We start from the raw sequence: 10,825 nt of genomic DNA, 5'->3' as shown, positions 1-10,825 counted from the left end.
TAAAACTTACTTTTAAGTATTAGAAACATTTAAAAATATACTTTAAAAAGTTTTTATTGAGATATAAACATATATAAATAAAATGCATAAAATACATATGTTCAGTTTATTGAATAATTATCAAGCAAATATCTACCTAAACACAACCCCTTTTACTTTCAATCTTTCTGTATTCTTGTGGAAGAATACATAAGAATACATAAAGATGTCCTTCTTAATGGATGATATAGAGGGTTTTTATTTTCATTCAAGTATGATTTTCTTTGTCTTTTATTTGTAGCATTTAGTCCATTTAGATATGAAGGAATTACGACAAGATGTATTTAAATATACCACCTTATTTTGTGGTTTCCATTTATTCAACCTCTTCTAGGCTTCTTGTACTCTCCTTTTTTGTATTCATTTGGCTTTATGAATTATTTTTTTCTGAAGTTTCATTTTTTTCTCTCAGCCAGTTTGAAACTATATATTTGTTTGTATTCATTTGGAGAAATTGTTACATTCATATGGAATTATCAAATTCTGAAATTAATTGATAGCTTTACTCTCTTTCTGATACTAAAAACATTTTAAACATTTAGGTCCTTTCTCTCCTGACTTTTTATTGTTGTCATATCTTTTAATTCTTTATTTTTTAAATTCCTTGAAGCATTTAATACTATTTTTACTCTTTTTACATAGCTAATATTTAGATTTACCCACATATTCAGTACATTCTTAGCTGTTCATTTCTTCTTTAATCCTCGTCCTTCTCTCTGGGATTGTTTCTTTTTTACCAAAAGTATACCTTTTTGACTCTGCTGATGGTGACTTCTCAGTTAGTTTTGGTCCAAAATGTATTTACTTCATCTTAATTTTGAAAAATATTTTGTGTGTGTGTGAGGAATAAATAAATTGACAGCTGTTTCCTTTCCGTGCATTGAAGATACTGTTTTGGCTATTGGCTTCCACTGCTGCTTTTGAGAAGTTGACCAACAGTATGGTTGTTGCTCCTTTGAAATAATCAGTCCTTTAAGATTTAAAAAAATTTTTTTTCTCTGATGTTTTTTCAATTTATCTAGGTTGGACTGGGTGTGGATTTCTTTCTATTTATCCTTTTTAGGATTCATTAGACTCCTTAAGTCTGTGTAATTGGTGTCTTTCATTAATTTTGGGAAATTCCAAATATTGTCACAGCCCTATTCTCTCTCCCTTCTCTTTCTGGAAATTTGTGTTTTATATTCTGAATGATTTTGCCAGCCCCATTGGGTTTACAGATTCCTCCTTTAACATATTTTTGGCTGGTATACCCATCCATTGTTTTTTATCCCAGAGGTTCCTGTGAATGAAATGCTATTAACTTTTATTGCTTCCTTGCACAGATTTATTGCACTTATTTTAAAAGTTGTCTTTTTAAAAAACAATTTAAACACAGTAGTAATATAATTGAGTTTTAATCTAGTCTGATAATTCTGATATCTGAAATATTTGCAGGTCTGTTTCTGCTTTTCGTTGTCTCTGCTTATTTTCACTCCCGTTTCTCTAGCTGTTTACCTTTTTTTTGTTATAGTGAGCATGTGCCAAAGATTTATTTAACTCATTAATGAGGCAACCAGCAGAATGGCAAAGCTGGTTCAAAGAAGGATATAAGAAAATGATATACATATAGTCAGTGGAAAAAACAGAAATGCTGTAATAAGATGGGAAAGATAGAAAACCATTGAATGCCTGACAAGGCAAGAAAGCCACAACCCTTGGAGTTACCTTATCTACCAAAGTGAAATCCCATGCAATTTATCAATCTTCTCTAAAATAACAGCTAACTTTATAGATCTGGTTCCTAATCAAAAGTACTAGGTCAAAATTACCTTTTTCTAGAACAGGGGTTAGCAAAATTTTCTGCATAGGGCTAGACAGTAAATATTTTATATTTATAGGCCATGTAGTCTGTCACTACTAATAATACTTGACTTTGCTCCTGTAACATGAAAGCAGCTACAGATTGTACAAAAACAAATGGGTATTCTGTTCTTCCAATGCGACTTGATTTATAAAGACAAATGGTGAGGCAGGGCAAGACGGCGGCATAGGGAGGAGTGAAGTTTAGTTAGTCCTCTAGATTTGCTAGTAAATAGCCAGGAACTGTCTGGAACAACTGTTGGGGGACATCTGTGACTGGACACACATTGTACACCAGTCTGGAATGGGTGGAAGGGCAGAGTTCAATTATTTTTGACTCTATGAGTCTTATTACCCTCAGAAATATTATTTCTAGAGCTTGTTGTTGGCATAGTCTGAAGGTGCATTCTTTCAGAGAGGATTTGTGCTGATTTCATCCACGTGCCTAGAGGAAGTGCCTCTCTAGAGTCTCATTAAATTAAATTCATGGCCTGATGTGTTTTTTAGTTTGTTTGTTTTTTTCCAACCAAGTGACATGAACTTCAACTACACATGTGCTCAAGGGTTGTTTGTGTTTGGAACTTCTCAAGTAAGTTTTAGCTTTCACTTTTCCCCTTCTCTGCTCAGTGCCAAGGCACCTTTCCTAGCATTATCCTGGAGCAGCCCTGGTGAGGGTGGGAGGGGGCAGGATGACTTCCCCTTTGGGGCCCCAGCTTTACGTGTGAGGCCTCTGGATAAATGCTTAGAGGACGCAAGACCCTTCTGTGTAGTTCAGTCTCTGGGATTTGATGTTAAAAGGGAAGCTCAAGTTTGCAGGGATAGACAGACACCCTCAGGACAGACTGCTTTACTGCTGTTTACCTGTCTGGGTTTTCACTACTATTCAAACTTTGGTCTGGTAATTCCTTGGAATGTTGTTAGTCTTCTCTGCTTATGAGATGATTTTGTAGATATCTTTGTGGAATTTTTAGTTGTTCTCAACAGAAGGGTTGGTCTGAATTACTCACCTACCATAATCCCGCAATGGAAGTCAATATATGTATATAGGGTAAAGAATTTAGCATACATTTTACTTCCTTCCATCATTCTCTTCTCTCCTTCCCTCCCCCCTTTTCCATTTCTCGTAATACAAATTAATATTCCAGAATATTTATTATAAAATATTGTTATTTTTACATCATGAGGCTTCTCTTTTGAAAATTATTTCTGAAATTTGTATTCAGTTTTTTAATCATATTTATAGCAATTCATTAGATTTATACTTAATAGAATTAATAAGTCAGCAAAAACTTCCCCCAGTCTTAACTCACAAATCTTTAATTTTAAAAAACAAAATTCAGGAAGGAAAAATAGGGGGGTATATTTTTGAATTCTTGCACATCCCACAATGTCTTTCTGCTTTAATGCTTACACATTAAAGAACACTTGGCTGGGTCTAGAATTGTTTTGAAACACTCTTTTCTTTTTAAAACCAATTTTCTTCTTCAAACCAATTTTATTCTTCCAGTTAGAGTTGGAATGAAGAACACGGAAGTCACCTTTGTAGGTAAATTAAAAAAAATTTTTTTTGACTGAATGAACATCTGAATTTTAAAATTCATCCTTAAGTCATAAATATGTCCTAGATTTTATTCACTTTATTCACTGCTGAGTACCCCATGTTCACAAAAGTACCCCCAATTTTCAATGCACCAAGCCCCAACATGCTCAGTGGCAGGAATCTTAAACTTTCTCCAGATCCCTGCCCCTACTATTCCAGAGAATCTCCAGGGACACTTATATGTCTCGCTTCAATGTTACCCAGTCTCCACCAGTTTCTGAGTCAAAGTCAGAAACACTGGCTCCTAGAATGTTAGTTTCACAGTCAGGCAGAACTGAATCCCGCAGCTCGAACTGTCCCTCTGCCGGTGGGAAAAACCTGCTCTTGTGCCTCCCTGCACTGCGGACCATCTCCAAGCTGCCTGTGCCTGTGCATCCCTTGGGGGCTGCCTGCTGCCCCCCCCCCCCACTTTCCTCCCCTGACCAGAGCCCCCACTGCTCCTTGTCTCTGTGGCCATTGGGGAGTTACCTGCCTCTGCTTTTGCCCAGCTCTGTCAGCAGGTGTTCCCAAAGGAGAACTGTCTGATCCTAATGCCATCTCTCCTACTGAGTCCCTGAGTTCCATGAAATTCAAGGGCTAGACCTGGGCATCTGTTTTAAGTCCTTGACAATTCCATGACAATTGAGAAGCTCATAGAACATTCTGTGGTCAGCAGATAAGAGGAGACTCTGCCTGGACCTTACCACCTAATTCCACATGCCTTTGCTCTGACTCATCCAAAACACCCCATTATTGTTTCAGTTGAAAAATTGTGCCAAGAGGCAATGTCTAATCTAGGTAGGGAATTTTAGGTTGCTCATTATGGCTTTTCTTACTAACCAGTGGGCATTCTTCTAATGCTGGGATGGGACTAAGTGGGAACTTTTTCTATTTGTGTACCTAATTTCAATGCCTTGAACAGATCAAAAGTACAATCTCCAGAATGGTGGGTTACCTCTCACATCTCCTATTTACACAACTCAGGATAGCACTTTTCTGATGGACCCATCAGATAGCATAGATGGAGGCAAACAGGACTGTATTCCAGGTCTCTTAAATAGCATTATCGACATGATTTTCTGACTAATTCAGGTTCAGTGTCTCTGATCCAGGAGAAGTAAGGTGTGGAGTGAACAATGTGCTGCCTTGCCCAGATTCCCCTTTCCCATTCCCCCAGCTGCTGGAAAGACAGCCTTAGACAGCCCTCAGCTGTCAGCCCTCTTGGGGACTGCCTCAGCCAAGGATATACTCTCTTCCTATGGTACCCTATTGCCTATGACTGGTTGATATGGGGATAAAAAGTCTTGCCCTGCTTGCCCAGCTGGGGATAACTGTGTAAGGCCATTCCAGTTTCAGAGCTCCTTGTAGGAGAGAAGACCTTCTGGAGACCACCTAGTAGCACTACTCCCTCTCTTTCCCTGTCCTGCTTCCTTCCTTTCTACTGGTGGTGATTCCAAGAGCATTGTTTAATAAGAGTCCTGCACCCTAATTTCCATCTCAGTGCTTGCTTTCTGGAGAACACAACCTGTGGCACTGAAGAACTGGGGATACTTCCTCATCTCCCGGTGCTGCTGCAGAGGGTGAGGTGTGGACCAGCCCCACCACTTGTTTCACAATCCAGCTCCACTAGCCTCGTTGTTCATAAAAGACTCCTCCTAAATTCAAGCAATAGGCTGACTGTAAGTGTTTGTATTTAGGGGTCTTAGATGAGGTCATACTGTGCTTTTGTGCTTTTTGTGATTTTATATTTTAAGGGAAAATAGGGGAGGATCTGAGTTAGGGATTACCAGGTAGACAATTTTTTAAATGAGATATCCTCCCTCCTTCTTTCTTCCTTCTTTGCACATTTTCTGTCTGTATTAGTTTCCTAGGGCTGTTGTAAGAAAATACCACAGAATGGGCTAAACCAAGAGAGATTGCTTTTCTCACAGATCTAAAGTCTAGAGTTCTGAAATCAAGGCATCAGAAGGACCATGCTGCCTCTGAAACCTGTAGGGCAGAGGCCCTCCCTGCCTCTTCCAGCTTCTAGTGGTTCCCTCAGTCTTTGGTGTTCCTTGGCTTATACCTACATCACTCTTTTCTCTGCCTTTGTCTTCACATGGTGTTCTTCTCTGTGTGAGTCTGTCTTTGTGTCTTTTCAAATAAGGATGCCAATAATTGGATTTAGGGCCGATCCTAATCCAGTATGACCTCATCTTAATTTACATTTTAATTACATCTCCAGAGACCCTATTTCCAGATAAAGTCACAGTCATGGGTATTGGGGCTTAGGACATGAACAGTTCAACCCATTACATTCTTTTTCCTTGAATGTAATAGTGAGGCTGATTTACCATAAATGAGGAACACTATTTACTCGATTGTTCTCTTCATTTGAAGTCTCCCCAGCCCCCAAAATTTACTGTGTTGAGCAGCCAGGCACAGGACTAGGGGAAGAGCACTGAGCTGGGGATTTGAACCTTCATCTCCTGGTCCCTACTCCACTACTGACTGTTCAGGAGAAACATGTGAGGGAGTTACGGCTCAACCATTTGGACTACTTGCTTTACCACTTTCTCATAAAGGTTGATGAGCCTGTTGCCTCAAAGGCAAAGAGGAAGGGGCAAGGTATGTGAGGAAGAGTGGTTGGCATTGCATCTCATGGACCTGCTATACTCACCTTCTGGGGTCTTCAGTTTTCTCCATCCTAAGGAAGTAAACCAAGCACTTTAAGTGCTCATGCTCCATCTCCCATTTCCAGGAAAAAGAGGCCATGAGAGGTGTGTGTCACTGATCCTTCTAGATAAAATTGGAGCTTGGGACTGTGACTTAACCTGGGGAATGAGGAACCCACACCTTTAGTCTGGAGGTGAGAACAAAGAGGAATTAGTGTGGGTTTTGGGCAAGATGGGGCAGCTGTGGCATGTGGGTGTATGTTCATATTTCTGGGCTAGTGATCAGGGGAAAGTCTGATGCATGGTATCCTGGGGAACAGCAGAGAACAAGAAAGGAATTCAAAGCAAGTGTTCATTGCTGAGAACTGGGAGGCAGGAACCAGAAGCAGAAACCGAAGGGAACCCCTGAGACACGAGTCTTCTTGGAAAGGTGCTTTCAGAGTGACTGTGCTGGAGGGACCAGGTGTGCCAAGCCGGTTTGGGGAGGAAGGAAGAAGAGGCAAACCAAATGGAGCCCTTGAAAAAAAGCAGAGCTGGGATGACAATGCCAGCATGAGGAAACACTGGGAAAGAAGATGTGTGTGATGATTTAAACCGCATTTGCAGGGTGGCAGAGTCTGCCTGAGGGCGGAGGGGTGGTAATTGAAGTTCCAAAAGCATGAAGACATTTAGTGGAAGATTAACTCAAGAAAGCATTGTGTCTGTAGGAGCCAGGCAACTGGCCTGAGGGTGACAGACAGTGATGGAAGCTCCTGGCTTCCCACCACTGAATGGGAACGAGGAAGCAGATCCTTGCTTTTTTTCATCCTCACAGGGAGATACTGGGCTCTGTGCTAATTCCCAAAGACAAACACATCCTTCACAGTAACACCAATGTCCTGGCCCACCTGGGGGATAAAGTGTGCCACCCATCTTGGAAGCCATCACTAGTGTCCTGGGGTGGGGCTGCTTACTGCTTCCTCCAGCTAAAAAGTAGCCATTGACTGAATGAATGGGTGGGCTAGTGTTTACGGAAGCCACAGAGGCCCCTAGGACAGTTGGTGGCTGCTGTCAATGCATGAGCCACCTCCTGCCACTCCTCAGGGGGAGCTTGGGTGTCTCTCACCTGGGACGCTAGCTTTCCAAGGCCTCCTTGGGCAGTGACCCTGCTTTTGCCCCTGGTATCTGGTTCCTCTGTGCTAACAGCCAGGTGGCCTCTCCATTCTGGGTGCGAGGGCGGGGGATGAGTGACTGGGAAAGCAGTAATGTGGAATTTTCTTCCATCCATAGACCCAGGAAAGCTGAGAGAAGTTGGGAGAAGCTATTGTTTGTGCCTTGAATACCATCTTTGCCTCAGGCTGCAGCTTCAAGTGACAGACCTTTACATCAACAGGGTTGTTTCCCTGATGCTCAGGCTCTCATTTCCCCACAGGGTTTTCTGGTGAAGTGGGAGTTACATGGCTTATGATGGAACTTCTTTCTGCATCTGGGTCCCCTGGGAGCCTGGGCCTCCCCTCCTCCTTTCCCAGGCCATGGAGGCAGCCACTGATGCCTTCCTGCCTGGCACCCAGACATGCCCAGAAAGCCCTGAGATGCCAGTCTTGGGCAGGGGTCTCCTGGGCTGGCAGTAGGCAGATGCCTCCTCTTTTCTCTTCTTCTGTCCTCAGGGAACTCACATTCCCGGGTACAGAAGAGGAAATTCAGCAAACTACTCTCATAGATTTATTTTGATTGCACAGAAGAATCTCATCTACATATATTAGAGTAATACAGGCATTAGCCAAGTGCATTATAAGCATGTTTTCTCAACATAGAAATCTCCTTGTTTTAGAGAAAGATTTGACATTGACATCCCTTAACCCATGAGATTTCATGCTCAGAAGGAGCCCCCAAGCCCCTAAGAGGGGCCCAGAAGATGCTCCTGTTTCCTAAAGTTTTTCTGACCTGCTTGCCACAATGCTTGACATTCCCATAATACTTATTCCTTTAGATTTAAGGAACTGAAGCTACTTTTAAAATTTAAATGTTGACTGGAAAGGGTAACATAAGTGATAATTTGCATTAGCTTGAATTAATTTATCAGGTTTGCTCTAGTCTCCTATGAGTGCCGGCAGAAGTGGAAATTAGTTGTGATTGAGGCTGAGGAGGGAAGCCAGTGGGCAGGCTGGGAGGCAGGGCAAGTGGGGTTCTCTTAGGGGAGGGCAGCCTGAGAACACTGGCTGTCTGGGGAAGAGGTGGGTGCAGAACAAACGGCAGGGGCTCTGGAGCCAACCTGGTATGTAGTTGCTTTTTAGGGACCTGCCTATCAATCATATACATGCAACTAATATTCTACTTGGTTGTTCCTTAATTGCCACATCTGTTTCATCGCCAGCAAAGTCACAGCTTAGCTGTCTTTGCATCAGTTCTTCTACTGTTCTCTGTGCATGAATCATAAAATCCATAAGCCAAGGCCTGAGTCATTTTTATTAAATCACAGAATAGTTAGTTTGTTTTGTTGAATTCTGTTGAAATGAAGAGTATCAACCAAGTTTCCGTGGGCTCTACCAGATGGGAAGCAAATGGGTCATTTGATTTTTGCTGGCTTATGCTTTTCCCTGCTAATGCAGGTCTTATCACCCATCTCAAATTTCACCCAGTGTGAGGTAGACAGAGAAGGTACCACTGAACAGCTCTTTCTAACATGGGCACCTTTTTGCCTGGCGAATGGGGCATAATAGAGCCTCTCTAATTTGACAGAGTTTGCCCTTCCCTATACTCCTAGGTGTGCAGAGCTAGTCCCTAAGGGAGGGGGGATACATTCAAGGGCTGCTACATACAAAGCTACCAGGTAAAAAGGCTACCAAGTAAAGACCAGCATCACATCTGTCTTCACAGAGCTTATGCTCTTTGGATCTATGATCATCATTATCATTTTCATCATAGGTATATTGAAATGAGAGACCAAAGAGAACTCACATCCAGTTCTTTCCCCAAGAATCTCTGATTCCCTTAGGACATCTCCTGCCCTGGGGAAAGAGACCTTGGTCACAACCCCTTCCCCTTTTTCAGTTTAATCATATTAGAACTTCACTAACAGATTGGGAAGGTCTGAATTGAGGTCCGTAGAAATGAAAGAAAAGAAGTCCTGAAGGAAGCTCACCATGAGGCTAGAGGACTTGATGACTTGTGCTCATCTCCACGGACCTTACTTATGTCCTGAATTCCCTTCCTCCGTAGCTCTCTTTATGCAAGGAGTAAAACATCAAACCAAGTTTGCTTCTTTCATACCTGCACAAGAACAGTGAAGAGTGGCTGGGGAAAAAATCAAAGCAGCACACGTTGAATTTATACTACTAATCTCAAATGGATCCTCTGCACTGCTGGTAGCTCCTACCATGAGTTCTTTTTCAATTTATTCAAGTTTCCAAGATTCCTTCCAACTTTTGCTCTGTCATTAATCTCCAAAAGCCCTCCTCCATCTTGCCAACTCAGAATCCCACCCTCATTTTCCCAAGAAAATAAAAGCCATCAGAGCAGAATTCTATCTTTCCATCATCAAATCCAGTAGACTGCTTGCCTCTGAAGCTCTGTTCTCTGCCTCCCTCTAGGATAAAGGATGAGCACTCCCAGCTCCTATGGAAGGCCAGCGCCTCCATGTGCAGCCTAGATTGCCTTCCATCTTGTCTACCCAAGAATATTGCTTTTTCATCTATCCCCTCTCTCGTGGATGGCTGGTAATGTCTCCTCTATGAACCTGCAGACATACTGTCTTATTTCTTTCAACCCAATAACAATGCCAAACAGCTTGCACTAGCCTCTGTGCAACACTGCTCCCCATCTCTATCACTCTGTATCTTTTACTCTGCTTTGATGTTTTTGCACCTTTGTTAATTTATTGTCTGTCACCCTCTTCTCCCTGAATATAAACTATAGTGCCCCAAGTGCCTGAAAGAGTGCCTCACAAATATAGATACTCAGTAAATACTGATTGAATGGATTGCAAATGAATGAACACAATAAAAGGGAAAACTCCAATATTCTGAGTCCCCTCTAACCACAAAAATATAGTATAAAGTGCTCAAAGATGAATGAATGGCAGGATGCCATTGAATGACATTAACCACAGGCTAAAAAATATATATGATAAGAAACCCTATTACCAGCACAGAGCATACTGCCTATAGGTATCAGATGCAAGGGGAATGCAAGTCAAACCAGTGAGCTGGTATAAGACACCCCTGTAGATGTCTCTCCTTTAAACAGGAATTCCTGAACAGCTGTTTCCAATTCCTGTGGTGTGCTCTACCAGGTAGTTTCTTGAACCCTAATGGAGATGGACATTTGAAAGATTGCTGCTCACTGGTCATTCTTAGATAAAACTGAGGGCCAGAAGCAGGCACAGCTTTGGCTCAAGTTGAAACTTACCGCTGTGGAAACTTGCCCTACAAGAGAAAAGTTATTCTAGCGGCAGTAAAGGAATATCAGGTTAAGGGAATATTAGGTTAGAGCAAGGGCTTTCTGGCCTCTTGAAGGACAATACATTTTTTTTTTTTAATTTTAAGTGAGTGCATTTGACTTTTTTCCAGTACATTCTTCAGAATACCAGGCTAAACAGAGAATAAGAGGGCAATTTATAACATAGGAGCAGAGTGATGAAAACTTGTGGAGTTGGCTCCCCGAGGAAATGATGAACAGTAGGATATTGCCTGCTGCTTTCCACTGATAGGTTCTGGGCAGGTTACACCCAGGGCAG

This window comes from Tamandua tetradactyla, chromosome 8, assembly GCF_023851605.1.
Source record: "Tamandua tetradactyla isolate mTamTet1 chromosome 8, mTamTet1.pri, whole genome shotgun sequence".
Taxonomy (NCBI): domain Eukaryota; kingdom Metazoa; phylum Chordata; class Mammalia; order Pilosa; family Myrmecophagidae; genus Tamandua; species Tamandua tetradactyla.
Note: the sequence above shows the minus strand (reverse complement) of the source record.